This window comes from Agelaius phoeniceus, chromosome 1, assembly GCF_051311805.1.
Source record: "Agelaius phoeniceus isolate bAgePho1 chromosome 1, bAgePho1.hap1, whole genome shotgun sequence".
NCBI lineage: Eukaryota > Metazoa > Chordata > Aves > Passeriformes > Icteridae > Agelaius > Agelaius phoeniceus.
In genome coordinates, this window is record NC_135265.1 from 87,570,930 (window position 1) to 87,587,910 (window position 16,981).

The following is a 16,981-nucleotide window of genomic DNA, read 5'->3' on the forward strand; positions in this document are numbered from 1 at the left end:
GCAGGCAGGTCATGGTCCTGTGTTGGGACACTTGGCCAGGCAGAAATTCCAGCCTGGGAATCAGGCATTCTCCTGGTCAGGTGGAGGACATGAAAGTGTGAACAAGCTGGTTCCTCTCAGTGCACACAGAGATCCTCATGAGCTAATTTAAACCTGAGTTGGTTAAAATTGCCAACAAACTACTGAATCTCCCTTATGGCTGGCTCTGAAAAGAAAAGGGGGAGGGAAAGGTGACCAACCAGCAGAGGTCAGTGAACAGTCCCAGTTGCCTTTTACTGTCTTCCAAAGCTATGGGAATCCTAGAAGCCAAACCCACTCCAGGGGTAGCCTGAGATGGGAGCATAGCCCATCTGAGAAGGTATGGGAGCACCATATGATTTCTGCTTTGGAAGAGGCTCAGGCTCTCTCCTTCCTTTGGGATGGTCCTATGCAGGCCTCTTCGTATGGCCACGTGCTTCCTGATTTCACAGGGAGCCCTGGATCAGTTCTCAGGAGGAAGATGGTTGGGTAAAGGCTGAGAGACAACTACATTTTCCTGCCTTCTCCTCTCCCCTGTGTCCTCATTCCTGGCACATTGCAAAGCACAGCCCCTGTATCCTCATGCCACAAGCCCAGTTTGGAGGGCTTACAGCAGCTGTGGGAAAAGCAGGGTTTTCTGCTGCTCCCAGGACAGGCTGAGCTCTTCTGACTGATTGTGGCTCTGTGGGCATGGCCTCTGCTACCCTAACCTGGCCATGCCTTATTCTGAGGTAGAAACGCCTCCCATGCCAAGGGAGGTGTTTTTACTCAAGGACTTGGACTCATGCTGTAACAACCCACCTTGCTTCTACTATTTTTAGAGACTGTCTAAAGGAGTGAAGCATGTGCATCTGACTCCAGCTGAAATTCAGAAAATTTCACTTCTTCAGAAAATGTATTTTTGCAACTACAGGATTTTTAATCCACCACATCCAATGACCCATATATGGCTCACGTCAAGAGGTCTTGAGGACAGACATGAGTGTTCCCTTCTGTGTAGCACCTCCTCTTTCTCCTCAGCTGCCTTCTTTCAACAAAGGATCTACCATCTCTGTCCCTTGGGTATCCACCAAACTTTTCTGCTCCATGTTTTCAGCTATGATTTATTCACATCCCTCCTATTAGACCCAGAGAGAATTTTTTTCTCTTTCCAGCCCCTCAGTTTTATTAGTGCACAAATTTGTTGGTTATGCCAACAGAGGCCTGCCCGTGATGGGATTTAACCAGGAGCTTTTCACCCAGCCAGATCAGAATCTACCTCCTCTTGACTGTACACATATCACTGCCTCAAAATTCAGTACTTCATGTAATTTTGATTCTGACAGTAAAGGCGGCACTGGAATCTCATCTGGGCTTGTTAGTGATATATTGACTTAAAATACCCTGCTTTAAAGAAGGCTAGGAAAGCAAAGCAAGAAAAACTCAAAATCTTCCCCTGAAAGCCAGGCCTTTCAAGGGAGAATGAGCAGTGTGTGTAATAGAAGCATTTCCAGTCCAAGGGAGACAGATATTGTGTATTTCAACAAAGCCAAAATATTTCTGGTTTATGTAGTCTTAATAGTTCATGTTTTAGTAAGTGTAGCTAGTGCCACAGTCTGAAGCCACATTGGTAAAAAACAATCACTCACCTCTTGCTGTCTATTACCAGGTCCTTGCTGCAGCCTCCAAACAATTTAAGCTATGCTGGCTGTAAAAGAACTTAGAAAATTTTCCCAGTGCAGGCAAGCTTGAAGAGGCCAGTTTATTGCAATTCATGTAAGTGAAAAATACATGACATTAAGTTGCTTCCCAGAGGCATTGCTAAATGAATAATGGATAAACAATGTCAGTGACCCCCCTGTCACTGAGGCACAAAACTGAGCCACAAAAAAAAAAAAAGAACAGCAGTGGCTGAAGGCTTCATTCAGCCTGGTGGGAAACTTCCCAATAGAAGGAGTCCCAAACAGAGAGGTATCTGGCACTGCTTTATATGGAGATTACTTTCCCCATGACCACTCATTTCGCTATAATTTTCTTCTGCTCTGCAGATTTACACACTACAAATATGTAATAGGGAAGGAATATAAACTCTGTCTTTGTGGTATCGCTGGCTCACATATTGCAGCTCAGCAGTCATGGACAGCATCCAGCATTAACACTCAAAGGGACCTGCCATATTTATGACTTCTCCAGCCTCACAAGAGCAAGAAAGGCTGGCAGAGAGTGATTGAAGCACAGCTGAATGAAATGCATAGAATAAAGAGGGCAAAAATAAAATATTTTTAGAGTCTGAATTCCTAGAGAAATGAGATCTATGCAATGCAACTTGTCTGGACAGATGTGCGTGTGGTGGGTTGCTCTTTCCACAAATCACACACCATAGTTTGATTCTGCTCAGCTGCTGCCAATGACTTTTAAGAGGAGAATGTCAGCAGCCTTGGAGGCAATTCAGTTGGTCCATCATGGATGGAAACAGATGCTTATGCCTAATAAGCTTATGCTAACAAATTCACCATCATTAGGCAAAATGAGGGTAAAGGTTTTTGAAGCTGCACTCACCTATTCCATAGCCTACAAATCTTCCCTTCCATGGCTTAAACTGGCTGAAAAATACCTCTGTGTGTGTTTAAAATTTGCCAGCTTCTCCAGGAAAAAAATTTTGATATACAGGACATCTGGGAAGATGTGACCACAGTCACAGAGTCTTATTCTACTGCCACCTTCTGATTTCTCTGAAACCATCTGCAGATGCAGTTGCTCCTCTGTGGGGGCAAGGCTGTCATCACCCAGCCCAGGCTTTGCTGAGGGCACAGTGTGTGCTGCTGCTTGTGATTTACACCACTGCACATGCACTATGGAGGGGGTCCTTGAATTTATAGTGTCTCTTCAGCCTTCTGGGTAAGCAGAGAAAGTGAACATCACCATATCTATAAGTTTGGTAACGAGCATTGGGAAGGTTTTCCAAGCTGTATTCTGCCACACAATGAATGATTTATTTTTTTCCCACAAACATAGCTAGCAAAATTTTGTTTGGGGAGGAGGGAGAAGTTCAGAAATATATAGTTAGACATTGTTTTGCAAGATCAACAATTTTATACATATCTAAATGAACTGTTTCCATTAAGAAGATCGCCAAATATACTGATTTCCACAGTAGGTAAAGAAATCCTAATAATGAATGCAATGACATCAAAGACAGCCCATTACCTGTGTTTATAATTAATGTGATCTTGGTATAGCAGTGATGAATGGGTATTTACTGCGTTTTATTGCAAACAATAGTGGTACCCAGGTTTTTGCACCCACTTTCGCAATGGAAGAGAGGGAAAATTGCAAAACAGTGGCTAATATCAAATGCCTCCATCCAGAGAAAGCTGTGAACATATTATCTGGTGTTCAGAGGTGAAAAAGCACCAACAGTTTCCATTTCATCATTTTAAAATCAGATCACTTGTTCAGGTGCTGCTGTGATTGCTAATGCCAGTGTTTGCTTCAGGAATGTTCAGGCTCACACCTCTGCGAAGAATATCCAGGATTAGGAAAGAGGTTTTGGCCTACACTGCATCTGAATGAAGTGGAGCTCACACTGTGGTACTGATTATTTCAGGTCTGTGGAATTGAAGAAAGCTCTCTCTCGCCACACGCGGTATCAGCTTTCACTCAAAACCCTCCCAAACAGTAAAAACTTTTGACTTGATTGCAGCTGCTAAAGCAGGATTAAATGTGTAACCAGTGTATGAACTGAGATCCCTTTGACTCTGAAGAGAGCCTCGAGCAATGATTCAAAACTACATGAACTTTCAACTTCAGTTCACTCAGGGCCGTGGGGTCTTCAGTTGTAAGCTGTGTTTTTCCAAGCTTTTTTTTTTCTTTTTCTTTTCCTTTGCTACAGGGTTCATTATTTTTCAGAGGATGGGTCTTTCTGCCCTGCAGGGATCTATCTATCACTGCTGACTCTCTGCATCTTCTCCACATGGAAGAAGTAATTGGATTTTATTTTCTGCACACGACCAAGACAGCAGGGAAACCCACAGCTGTAACCCAGAGAACCAAGCTGTCTAGAGAGTAAGTACCTGATGCCTAAGAAAATGAAATGTCTGGGTCTAACCACAAGATCTTTTCTTTCTTTCCATGGAGGAGCTGAGACATGCTGAATTGCATTCACTAGACTGCTCAGGAAGGTGAGCTCTTCAAGGAGCAGTGAAAAACGTAAACACCCAAATAATCCCTTCAAAAATGCAGCCCAGGGGCATTAAATCATGTGACCATACAAAACAATAAGTGTGCTGTGGGATGCTAATTGTACAGGATATTTCATAAAGTTACAGTGCAATTATTGCAAAACCCAGTGGCTTTTTTACACTGCCAGGGCCTCCATGTGCTACCACGTGCCTGATGTGTATGACTATGCAGGAGTGACTGCAACACCTCACCCCTGACAAAAAGGCAAAAAAAGTGATCTTATTTTATATATTTCCAGACTCTGTTGCATTTATTACTATAAGGCTGCAAAATGCTATGTTGTAGTCTTAAACATTGTGCTCTTTCTTTTTTTTCTTACACCAAAATCCTGACATTATTATATTTGGGGAAAGTGATGGGATTGCCAAGACTTTATGCTGTTAGTCTTTAAGAGTTTAGTAGATGTATTACTTTCCTTCAAATTAATGCCTGCTTGTCATTGTCAGCCTTCTACTGTTCATTGCCCCCCCGCCACCTCTTTAGATCCATGCCTAAAAAAAGAATCCCTTTGGAGCTTGCTGTGTTGCTTATAGCTATGCTAAAGGAACTGTACTATTCTGGGAACACTCAGTCTCCTCCAAACAGCTCTTCCAGCAGTAACACCATGCATGGTTTTCATCTCAGCCTTAAGGACTTTCATTGATCTCCTACGAAGCCTCACCTGCCAAATCCCAAGTGCCACCGGGAAGGAACTGCACTACACCAAAATGTCACCCCCAAACTTGCGCTCGTCATCATCATCATCATCGTCATCATCATTGTCATCATCATTGTCATTGTCGTCATCATCATCATCATCAGGTTTCCTATGCAGGCTGATTTGTGCATTTCTCTCCAAGAAATATTTTATCAACCTTGACTGGAATAAAAGCAGTGACACAGGAGGAACACTTTCTGCTATTATTTTCCACTTATAAAGAACACAAATCTGCATGATGAGCCAAACTCTTCTATTGCAAAGGTTATTTGTTACATGAAGTAGCTAAAACAGCAGAAAGAACCCATTCCTGGAATTTATGAGGAAAAAAAATTCTTTAGAGCAGCAAAACACCACAATTGTCCCACTCAGCATATTAACACCCACAGTAGTGATGGCAGTTGCAAAAATGTGGGGGAGTAGATGATTAAATCAGTATTTCTTAAATAGTTTTGGAGCGTGCAAGCTGATATTTTGGAACAATAATGGAGAACGTACAGTCTTCTGAGCTCTCAGAGTTTCTGAGGGGGCAGATTCAAAGGTCTTGCGTCACTTAATGCCTCCCAGTCTTCAGATTAATGGAAGAGGGGCAACAGGACAGGGTGTTGTACTTGGAAGCTGGATGAATTATGATTTGTTTTCTTTTTTCTTTTTTTCTTTTTGAAGAAAAAGCATAATTTAAATGCTGCTGTCATGGAATACTAAAATTACACAGTGCCATAAACAGATTTCTTATGAATAATAAGAGCTGGTGCATATACGCATGCAGGTATTTGTGTTGTCATTTAAAACATAACATCACCACAAGCTAAACAGGTTTAGGAAACTTCTGTGAGAGAAATTCTTTACCTCAGGAAGAGGATCCACGACAATGAAAATCAATGTGGCAGACAGAAATAGCATTTAAACCTTTACTAGCAAGATATGACACATCAAAGGAGTTAAATTGATCTTCCAGCCTTCTGTCCCAAATATTGCTGCAGCAAGATGAGCCTCCCTTTCTTTGTGCTGACAGCTACACAATGTTCCTGTCCCCATCAGTGTACATTGCATGCTGTCATTGCCACCACCCTCTCTGCATCGCCAGACATCTGAGCTACAGTTAAAGATTTGGATTAACAGGAGCAGAGTTTTGCATGGGCAGTGATGCTGTGAAATCAATGAAACCCAAGAAATGTGGACCCTGAGCTTGTGAGCAGCCACAGACACTGGAATATCAGTAAGCAGCATGACTGAGGCTAAACTTGGTATCATAACAAAGCGTGGGTCTAAATAAAAGCTGCCTTAAACTCCCTGGAGGTTTGCTGCTTCTACATGAGGACTTGTCAGAGAGTAGCTCTCCTACAGAAACAGCCATACCAAATATAGTGTGCTGGAGTAAATGCAAGAGGCATTGCTGAAAGAACACTAAAATTGTTTTACTTTCTTGCTTTCTTTCTTTTCTTTTTTTTTTTTTTTCATGGATGCTGTATCTTAAGGCATTTGTGTATTTGCCCTGTAACTCTGTGATTCCCTCAGTTATTGATATAACACAGCCATTTTCAGAAGCTCCAGGTCTTTCTAAAGGCCATGTTTTGGGTTGAGAGACTCCATCGTAACCCAGCCCCAGAGAAGCTGGTGAGCAAGTTGCTCTCTCAGATGTCTGTCAGCCACCAGGAGACCCCAATTATGTCACCTTGTCTGCTGGTCTGCTGCTGGTAGTTGCATAGTTAGCTTTGATTTAGCTGTGTGTTTGTGCAGGCAGCAAGGTGAAGCTAGGACAGGAAGCAGCCAGACACAATAATACAACATTTGCCCACTTTACCACAATGGTGTCTTTTTATAGAATGGTAGAATGGCTTGGGTTGGGAGACACCTTAAAGACTATCTAATTCCAACACCCAGGGACATCATCTGGTTCCATGGATGGGACACCTTCCAACAGACCATTTTCTGGCAACTTCCCTGCTGCCAGAACCTTCCAACAGACCATTTTCTGGCAACTTCCCTGCTGCCCCTTCCCTCCTGCTCTGTTCATGATGGCATGTGTTTCTCATGCAGCTGCTGTGACCTGCAGGAAATTTGCAAGCATGTCAAGCTGCAGGACCTGTAAAGACAGCACAGCAGTGACCTTACCTGGAAGCCTAGGTACACCAAAGCTGAAGGCAAAGCTCTCCTGGTTCAAAGAATCTTGGATTTTCACCTGTGGGTTTCAAAGCACAGCAGGCAGTAACACTTATGGGAAGTTTCATTCTTTGGGCATTTTTATTCCACACAGTCTTCCTCCTCTGCATCTTCTTTTTAAATTTTTTTTTTAGTTTGGAGTTGCTCAAACTTCATCACACAAAGCAGAATGTAGTGAGCCCCCTGTATGTCAGTACAAAATCCTTGCTAGAAATGGTTTTGATTGAACCAAGGCCAGCTCTCACCTGCCAGAATCCAACAACCTTTCAGTGCCCCTGAGGAGCGACCTTGCTGGAAAACTCTGCAAGCCACTGAGTCTGGTGCAGCTCCATGGCAAGCCAGAATAAAGCACAGCACACTCCTAGATTCCTCTCTAGGCTGTGAGAGGGATAAGGTGTCCCAGCAGTTTTCTGTCAGTACAGAGTACATTTGCACACTGCAAAGTGTGGGTCTTGCTTGCTATGGGGAGGAACAGAAACCGAGCGATGCCTTCCCTAATGACCCCTGCTATTACATACCCCTGTGGGTGCCTGAGCAAGGTCAGCCTAAATAAAAGCAAAGCTTTGGACTGCTACAAAACAGGAGATGTCCTAGGAGAGGGTACATGCCTCTGAATGAGACATGAGCCATCTATGGCCACCCGCGCGGTGGAGATCTCCTGACGCTTCAAACATCATCAGCAATCTCATCTGTAAGCCCACGCCTTTATGTTTTAAAATTAAAGTAATATTCTGAATAATAGGAGTACACTCATTCTTCGAAAGAGTAGAACACGTAGAATCTTTTCTATTTCAGTGTTAGAAAAAAGAAGGGGACAAAGCACCGGGAATTATTGTTTCTTAGCTGAACTCTTGTAGACTGAGTTTTGGTCCTGAGTGGGGTGTTTTTGTGTGACACAGTGGTAAATTTCTGAATGAAGAACTTTATGATACAGAGACAATACTTGTAAGAAGCTTTTAACTCTGGGTGTGCTGGCAGTCATTTTGAAAACTTCTGGTATCTTTTCTTTTCTTCTCACAGCAGTGCTTGCAAATGGATTGAAATCTTCCATGGGGATTTCTGTAACAAAGTGGGTGAAAATTTAAGTGCTTTGTAATCTCTGTGGGAAGAGATAGTATCAGGTAGGATAGGTAATTTGAATTACTTAGAGCAATGATGCTTTTGAAAGCCTTACTTCACTCTTGTGAAAACTAGTTGGTAGCAAAATTACATTCCAAAAGCTTCTCTGCATACTCCCCTAATGAACTTCTGATTTACGTGCAGTTTGTAGATATGACTTCTTTCTCCTAATGTCATTTTCTTCCTTTTATTCAAGGCAGATTTCTGGTTTAGGGGGAAATATTTTGTAGCGTGTATAGCCGCTGTGGAGGAATTATTGCAAATACCTCATTTGTAATCCTTTTGTTCTCCCACTCTGAAACCCCACGTCTCACTTCTCCATGGAGGAGAGGATATTGTGTTTGACTTATTACAAAGCCAAAAGCATTCTTAGGATTAACTGCAGCTAATCACTAAAAATATGCCTTCTCATTTTGGAACTGTTGTGACTCTTCAATATGGGAAAAGTGCTTCCTACTTAAAAATCTATTTTGCTTTTAAATTTGTTTCCCTCCCAAAGGCTGGGCCTGGGCCTCACCAGCATGCCTAATAATGTCACCAGGACTAAGTACATGAGGGGGATGAGGTGTCCTGTACCCAGCAGTGAAACATGCCAGTACAAGGATCAAAACCAAAAGTGACTGGACCTCAGACAAAGGAGGAGAAGGGAAGTTGTTGAGGTCCCCACAAAGATGTCTGATTACAAGTCCACCAAGGTGCATTTGAAAATGTGTCACAGCTCAGCCTCTTCTCCCCAGTGCCTGTGGAGGCAGCTTCCAGCATGACACATCCCATCTTTGACTCACCAGGTAAGGCTGGGATATCAGTATGAAAATTGGGCAAATATTGACTTCCTTTGACACACACAAACTTTCTTGTACCTATGAAGCAATATATTTATGTAATGTTTCCAGCTTACACATGACTATGGGCTGGAATGAGTAGTTTTCTGAAGGATAATTCTGAAGAAAGTGATGTCAGATACTGTCAGTGCTGGGGTTTAGAGAACTGATGGCTAATCTAGTGTTTTGCAATAAGCCACCCTGATTTACAGCATGGAATAAAAGTTGTCACCAAAAGTAAGTGAAATAAACTTGTACTTCAAGTCATAAACAAGCTTCATGAGAGCTTGGGATAGGAACAATAACCCTTTCTAACATGTTACTTTATAACTGTGGAATGTGAAACTGCTTGCATCTTTCTCAGAAGGGTCTAGTCTGGGCACTTTTACATACTAGGTAAGTAATTTTTAAAATTTATGGATTCTCCAACTCCTTTCAATGGAAATATAAGTTTCAAGGATATTTTACACTGGTCAATTGCTATGTAGAGACCAAGAACTTCATTTCCTCAATCACATTTCATGATTGCATTAGAAGGAGTTCACAGATGCCCAGGGACCGATGAACCACATGAGGAAAACCATGAGACAACTTAGACCAGGAATCAGATTCTGTCTGACAGTTTTCTAACACCTGATGTGTTTAAATCAATGCTTGATTTTTGCTTTTTTTTTTTTTTTTTAATTGCAGAAGGCATGGTTCAATTCAGCTAGAAAATAGGAACTTAAGGAAAGAGCTTGAAAGTCTGTGGCAAGCCTATTAGGACTGATGTACAGCACAATTGTAAAGTTTAATTCTAGACTGAAAATCAATGAATATACAAAGATTCATATTTCTAAGAAAACAAAGACATAAATCTACAGCCATTTTGACAAATGATGTGCAGATTTCTCCTGGGGAACATGCGAAGAAGGCCCACACCTATGGAAAGGCTGTCCCAAGATTATGTCACCTACATGTATCATGAAGGAATTTTCTTCTTGGCTGCTTAGAGGAGAATTTTTAACATTTGCCTTTCATTTACTCCACAACATTTCATTTCTGAGTAACTTGTACTCCTTCACACCATTTTAATTTGATGGCATGTATGAGTAATGCAGAGACTTTTCTTTCCTAAGGGAAATTAAGAAAATAATTCATTCTTTCTCTCAGTAACTCAACTGAATTCAATTTGGGTTCATTCTTTTAGGAAAGATGTTTACCTAGTTCTGTCAATTAAAATATGGAGGGAAAATGTCAATGCTGACCATCTTGTCATCACAATTCTTAGTTCTTTCATGCCATGCTTCCTCCACAGAGACTTTAATTTTGTAGAGGGAAAGCTAACATGAAGACTTAGAAGGCTGAAGTCACACCTGTAATTTCGGCATGTTACTAAATACTAACATATACTATGTGCATGGAACAAAACTTCAGGAAACCAGTTTTCACATTGATTTGGTTTTTTGAGCTCATTTGTAAGGTTTTAATTTTAATTTTTTTTTCTTACATTTACTTCGATATATATTTGCCAGATGAATTGCATGCACAGAAAAAGGTGTAACAAAAGGGCAGAAGTATCAGCTGCATTATGTGCTCCTAAGAGACAGAAAAAGAACACTATTTGGAAATTTCTGTGGCACAGGGCCGTGCTGGCAGCTGCTGATCTCATTCCTATCCCTTACATGGGGTTGTAAACACAAGGACACATGTAGGAATGGCTGAGGACTGGAGAGGCCATGACCAAAATGAATATTGATTCTCTTTTTCCTTGGTGTGGCTGCTTGTGTAGAAAACATCGATGGCTAGTGCAGCCTGAGAGAAGGCTGAATTAATTAATGGAGGAGAGAACCCTCTCAGAGCTACTGAATACACAGAAAATCAGCCTGGCTTGGGATGTGTCTGGGCTGCAAGTGCTTTGCAGTAGAGAGGAGAGGCTGCTTGCGATTCTCCGGTCTCACACTCCTCGTTCCAACATCAGCTCTAGGGCGTTAGCATTAGCTGTTCTTATTTCATTATACTTTTATTTACTGTTGGCAGGAGAGGAGGACTGGAAGCTGCCCAGAGTGCTGGCTGCAGCCACTGAGAGACCTCTCTTTCCCCAGGGCTGGCTGCAGCACAGAATTGATGGGCGCTGAGTAAATGTGTTTCATATCCAGAGCAAATTTTCCCGAGTGCCTAAATGGATTGAAACTGCAGGTTCTGTTGGCCAAGATCAAGTAACTTGCTTGGGAAACTGCTTCCAGTTAGTTTTCTCTCTTTTTGTCTCTCTCCCTGTGTTTGTGCATTTTCAATTATGCAGAAATGTATCATTTAGCTCCACTTCACTTTATTTAAGCAGGCAAGGAACAGTGAGCTTCAAAACTGCAGGATACCTTGAAATCTTTTAACTTCAAACATTCTGTCTCTGATAGAAAAGCACATATTTCCTTTTTAATTCTCAGTCACGTTAACTGGTACTGGTAACTTTGTACCCACAAGCACAGAATACTAGATGGATAGACTGCAGCAAAACGAGTTACATGTTGTATTTAGAAACAAGTACCTTTAAAAAATTTACCTGTCTGCCAAGACTTGGAAAAACGAGAAAGCAAGTTCAGCTCAGTACACAGAGCAGTTCCTCACTGCCTGACTCTCCTCACGGCTTCTGGGAATGCCTGGCATGTCAGGTAACACATGCTGAGCAAGAGCCAAAAAGCCCTTCGTTGCTTGTAAAAATGAAACAAGCTCCTTGTTGGAAAACAGCTCTTTTCAGAGGCATTACAGCTGTGCTTGATGCTGTAGCCATTCTTCTCAGCCATCAGGCAGAGTGCCTACCAGGGACCAGCTTTCAGAAGTGTCAGTAGGTAAGCTGTATAACAAGGATAGATCCAGTTGTCCTGTGCCAGAGCATCCTACCTTTCTTTATACCTCTGTTGCACAAACAACACACACTAACAGCAAACATTTGCATGAAACAAGCAATGATGAAATATACCTATTTAATTGTTCACAGTCTGCTAAGTCAGGAGAGCCCCTGGGTCACCCTGCACTGTTTTGACCTCCAGTTCTTTCCTGACTCATCTGCAGCTCTGCTGTTTCATGGTAGGAGATCTTTCAGTTTTGGCTTGGCCCTGCCAATAGCATCTGGTGCTGTTCTCTCCTAGTGTGACTGCTCCTGGCTGCCCCTTCCTGAGGAAAAGAGATGACTTTTTGAGGCTGGGTGATCTGGTGTGGCAGGTGCTGTGTAGTCTCAGATTGGAGGTCTTGACTAACAGAGTCTCCTGTCTATACAAGAGCTCCCAAGCTGAATGCCTTTGCAACCTCCTCCTGGGCTTGAGGGTGGCATCTGGTGCTGGGGCTCTTTCACACTGCAGGGCTTGTAACATCTGGCTGATGCCATGGGTTATAACAATAAATGACACCACACACAACAAACATCTCCAGGGCTTTCTCCAACTTCAGTCTCTAATCTCTCAGGCTTCTTGTGCCCTGTATCTGTCTATAATGCTTTTGAAATGACAATCCTAGTGATTTTGACATGGAGGATTCATGTGAAGCTAGTGCAGAGGCTGGTAAGAGGCTGCCCTGACCCTCTGGGCCTGGGAGTGTCACATTCTTTCTGTGTTTGAACTGAAAGTGAAGAGGGTACAGAAGGGTCAGACAGACATCCATATGACCCTGCTTCCCTCTGTGTCATGGGACTTTTGTGCACAATTGGCAATTACAGATGTAGCCCTGAGACTCCTACCAGGCTTCTGACCTGTTGTCACACACTATTTTATGCAGCATGTCATGTCCAACATGACTGTAATGTCTTCTGTCTTACTCACATCCAGCTCTGTCTCCTGCTTTTTTTAACTTCTCTCTCAGGAATTTCTCTTAGGCAGACTTTTCTTCCATTATTCAGACTCAAATCACTTTTCACCACTGTTTTGTTCCACATCAAAGCCTGTAGCCTCACCCCCTTTGCACTTAGGGCTCCCAAAAGCCTGGAAAGCTTCTGAGGAAGCTGGTCTCTGTGGAGCTGGGGCAATGAGCTGGGGTGGCTGTACACGTTCCTGTTATTGAAAGCAAACAGACCTGTCCACGCTGTTTCATTCCCTCCCCGCCAGGGATTTGGCTGGGCTATCTCCCTGCCAGTTCACTGTTTTCCCTGTCTGACAGTGTTTGCTGTGGGCAGTCATGCTAGGCCAGAGGATATGCTCCATGGCTCTGCTCAGGCAAGCCTGTCTCCCACATGTTCGGCATATGTTGTGTGAAGAATGTCAGACCTCTGCTGGAGCTACTGGGTGGCTCCCTAAGAGAGATGCTGGGAGTCAGCACAGGCACTGTGGCACATCCTGCAGTGCCCACTGCGGGCTGTGGGCTGTAGTGATTGCCAGAGCCTCCCTTCTGGGCTGTAAAGGTTTTGCAAACAGCCCTTCTGTGTGGTTCTTTGTGCAGCATATCTGGCTTGCTGTATTCCAGAGACATTGCTGGGCACTACCCTCGCCTCACCTGAGAGCTTTGGAGGCCCAGTGACATGTGTTAACTTGTCTGAGGGCTCAGCAGTCACCTCTTTGTGATGCTGGCTGATCTCTCCAGGGCTGGATCTGTTTCTCTCAATAATTTCGCTTGCACTCTGGAATCCCACAAGCAGCTCTTGTTTTTAATCAGGGGCTCCATAATGTCTCCAAAGATATGTGTAGTGTCACAGATCTTACATCTGAAACATAAGGCTCAATTGCCTCATATTTTTATTTTCGGTTTTGAGCACAATTACTGAGTCCCTCTACAGTCTTATTGTGTCCAGGTCAGGTCTTCAAATAACTTTCTTGATGGTTCAATTGCTCCAAGTATTATTTTGAAAATAATAAGTGACTCTCTCAAGCCACTTCTTGTCCTTTTTTTTCAGTGAGACAGTGAAAAGTTTTACTTCCATGTTTTCTCACTCTTTCATGGCCAACTAAATGTACCAATTCCCTGCTCATGTAAACACTTCAAACTGGCTTTTTGAGCTCTCAGTGGCTCAAGTCCCTTCTGGCAGTTCGTCTTCTCCATTCCCAGAGTGTCTTTCTGTGTTTACTGCACTGGCTGATGACATAAACTCTGTCCCACCTCTCAGAAAGGGACAGTTTATCTCCAGCTGCAGCTCATCCCTTTGGAACAGCACTGCTACTGATGTTAATAAGAAAGAAATCCTGTTTGAGTCTGTAGCAAACATCCCTCAGGTAGCTGCAGCAAATGAGGAAATATTTAAAGGTTAGCTATGTCCTAATATCATCTGTTGGAAAGGACTTTATGTTTCATATATTTCATGTTATTGCTCTGAAAGACTAAACGCAGGAGCACATTTCCAATTGAAATGCTTGTGGAAATTAAATCCATGTTTAAATGAATTTGAAACTTTTAATGCAAAATTGAGCACTTAGAAATTTTGCATCAACTCCAACTTAATTAAAATTAATAAGGTTTCAGAGAATTTTAGTTGGGATAGATGAGGAAAGAATTTGGCCTTAAATGTGTAATTAAAATACAATTACATTGGAAGGAAGTAATTACTGAGGTTGTACCTCAAAAGCATACCTAATGGGCTATCAGGAGAAAAGGTTTATGTGTTTGGTTCACCAGCTATATAAGATATAAAAGGATGTAGTCACTGAAAGAAAGAGGTATTAGCAAGATCATTTAGGTAGATAGTAGCAGCTCTTTTATGGTCAAATCATTCTGGCTACATTTAGGAAGGGGACCACTTCATCTTAGTTTGGGGTGCGCAAACACCTCCATAAGTTTTCCTTCTGACGCATTTAATTGTTTCCCAGCCCTCTCATGGGGCTGTGAGAGAAAGAAGTGTTGTTCAACCAGTGTCAAACATCTCTGGATGAGGAAAAAGTTAGTGCTGAAAGACCTCAGCTATCTGATTTCAGGAACTATTTGACAAAGGACTTCTCAAAGTGAAGGACCTAATCTGACCCTGGTTAAAACCATGGAAGGAATGTGGAATCTCTTGGTCCCTGCACCAGTCTGTATGAAGCCCTGAGCATAGAACCAGAACTGTGGTGTCAGTTTTGCATAAACCTAAACTTGGTGGTTTTTTTAACATATTGCCCAGGCACACCTATGAAAAATGGTTTAATAAATATGACATTCCAGAAGCACAAAATAGACAGCTTTGGGAGTTAGAGTTGAAGTGTGAGCATTAAAAGTGAAGCCACTTTGTACTCTGTGGAGACAGAACAATCCATCATGTGTTTGATTTGTTTTGTTTTGTTTGGCTTTTTTTTTTTTTTTTTTTTTTTTGGGTAATGTGATAGGTTTTGGTTTTGGAGTCAGTGGTGAGGTTTCTGTTGACTATACTGAAGTTTGGATTAGGTTCATGGAAATAAATGAATTCTATTTTATAATAAACTAGATAGATAGTCAAAGATGCAAGGTTCAGGTTCACAGGCCCATTTGGATCAGCTCCTTTCCAAAGGTTCAGCCATGGATTGCATCGAATGGCCTGGAACACCTGGGTGTAACCTTGAGTTTAAATCACATCAAGATGATTTGATTGTAAGTTCTTGATTTAAACTTGTTTCTTCACATAACTTTCTGAGGTGTTTAACAGTGATTTTTACAAGTTCAGTATGTTTTGTAGAAGAATTGTCAGAGGGGAAATGTGCAGTGTCCCCTGTGATACAGTATCAAACACAGTGTAAGTAGCCTGATGTTTTAATTAACAGATACATCCTTGGCAAGGAAGTGATTTTAGCACTTAGTGAAATGCACTCTGCTGAACTGTTGACATTCAGTTCACAGTCAAACTTTTATTGGTGAAGAGAAACACACCCTTTGCATTGAAGATTTAGCTCAGTAAAATAAAATCTGGTGACAGAAATTTCTCTCCACCCTTACATTCCCTGCAGCAATGCTTGTTACATGGATAAGAAACATGTAGAGCTTGACTTAGCCTTTTTTACACCCAAACCAGATGTCTTCAGTAATACTCAACCAGGATATTTTTCAACCTTTTTTAATTATTATTTTAATGTTTTTTAATGCAATACTGAAGATGTGGGATTGACAGTGTTGTGGTACTTCATCACCTAAAATTGTTTCCACGTTAGAGCTCCCAAAGAAGCCTGAGAAGGGGTGTTTGATATATGGCATTATCAGCACTTGTCAACAGTGCAGGACTGAGTGAACTCAGCCTTCTGTGGCTGTAATAGCACAAGCACTTCCTTCCCTTAAATAGTTTCTTTCTCTTCCCCCAGGGTCTTGTAGCAGCTCACACCTGAAAAAGCAGCCTTTATATCTTCCTCAAGCTAATTAAATTCAGATTCAAGCAGAGGAGCAATATTGCTAAGTGTCCTTTTGTTAACTTGTTGGTCTCTGAAGATTCTCACATTTCAACCTAAGTGGCAGCAGAGTTCTCAGCCATGGAAACCACATCTGGAAAAATCCCACCTCTCAAAATCACAAAGCTCTTAAGGATTTACATGGGGTGACATTAACTACCAGGATCAAATAAATGTACTGAAAACATACTCCCGATCACGAAGGTCACTGAGAAGCCACTCAGATTTGGCTTATGCTGAGTTCTGCCTTTTTGTACCCATACAAAACATTTTTAATGCTTTCCAGAATGGGTGGAGAAATTCATCAGAGCAACTAATGGCCTGAAGTACACTGCTGAAGCAGGCAAAGACTGTTGCTTATGTCCACACAGCATCAATATCAGCATATTTTCAGTGTGACTTACCTACTGCAATCTTCCCTCAGAGGCACTGGTGGAGCAGGTGCTGTCAAATGGAGAGCACCATGATGGCTGAGCCCTATTGGATGTGTCCAGAGGCTGGATGGAGGCCATTCAAGCGTTTTCACCTGTATTCTATACCAAGTTTGGAACAATGTGGTTTAATTGATACACTGGTGTTCAGCCAAATGTTGGACTTGATGATCTTGGAGGTCATTTCCAACCCTAATGATTCTATGAATATAGGTATTCACTGACAGACAT

At 42.1% G+C, this 16,981-nt stretch overlaps 1 long non-coding RNA gene across 7 annotated transcripts in view; it reads left to right on the plus strand.

The window, feature by feature from the left end:
• LOC143694754 (uncharacterized) overlaps positions 1-16,981 on the plus strand; it is a 96,150-nt gene that overhangs the window by 62,824 nt on the left and 16,345 nt on the right. For 4 of the 7 annotated variants that reach the window (XR_013183411.1, XR_013183412.1, XR_013183415.1 and 1 more), the window contains 3 exons: positions 3,890-4,062; positions 8,718-9,006; positions 16,236-16,963. This is a non-coding gene — a long non-coding RNA (uncharacterized LOC143694754). The remainder of the gene's footprint in view (positions 1-3,889; positions 4,063-8,717; positions 9,007-16,235; positions 16,964-16,981) is intronic. The other 3 variants (XR_013183410.1, XR_013183414.1, XR_013183413.1) reach the window with 1 other exon arrangement.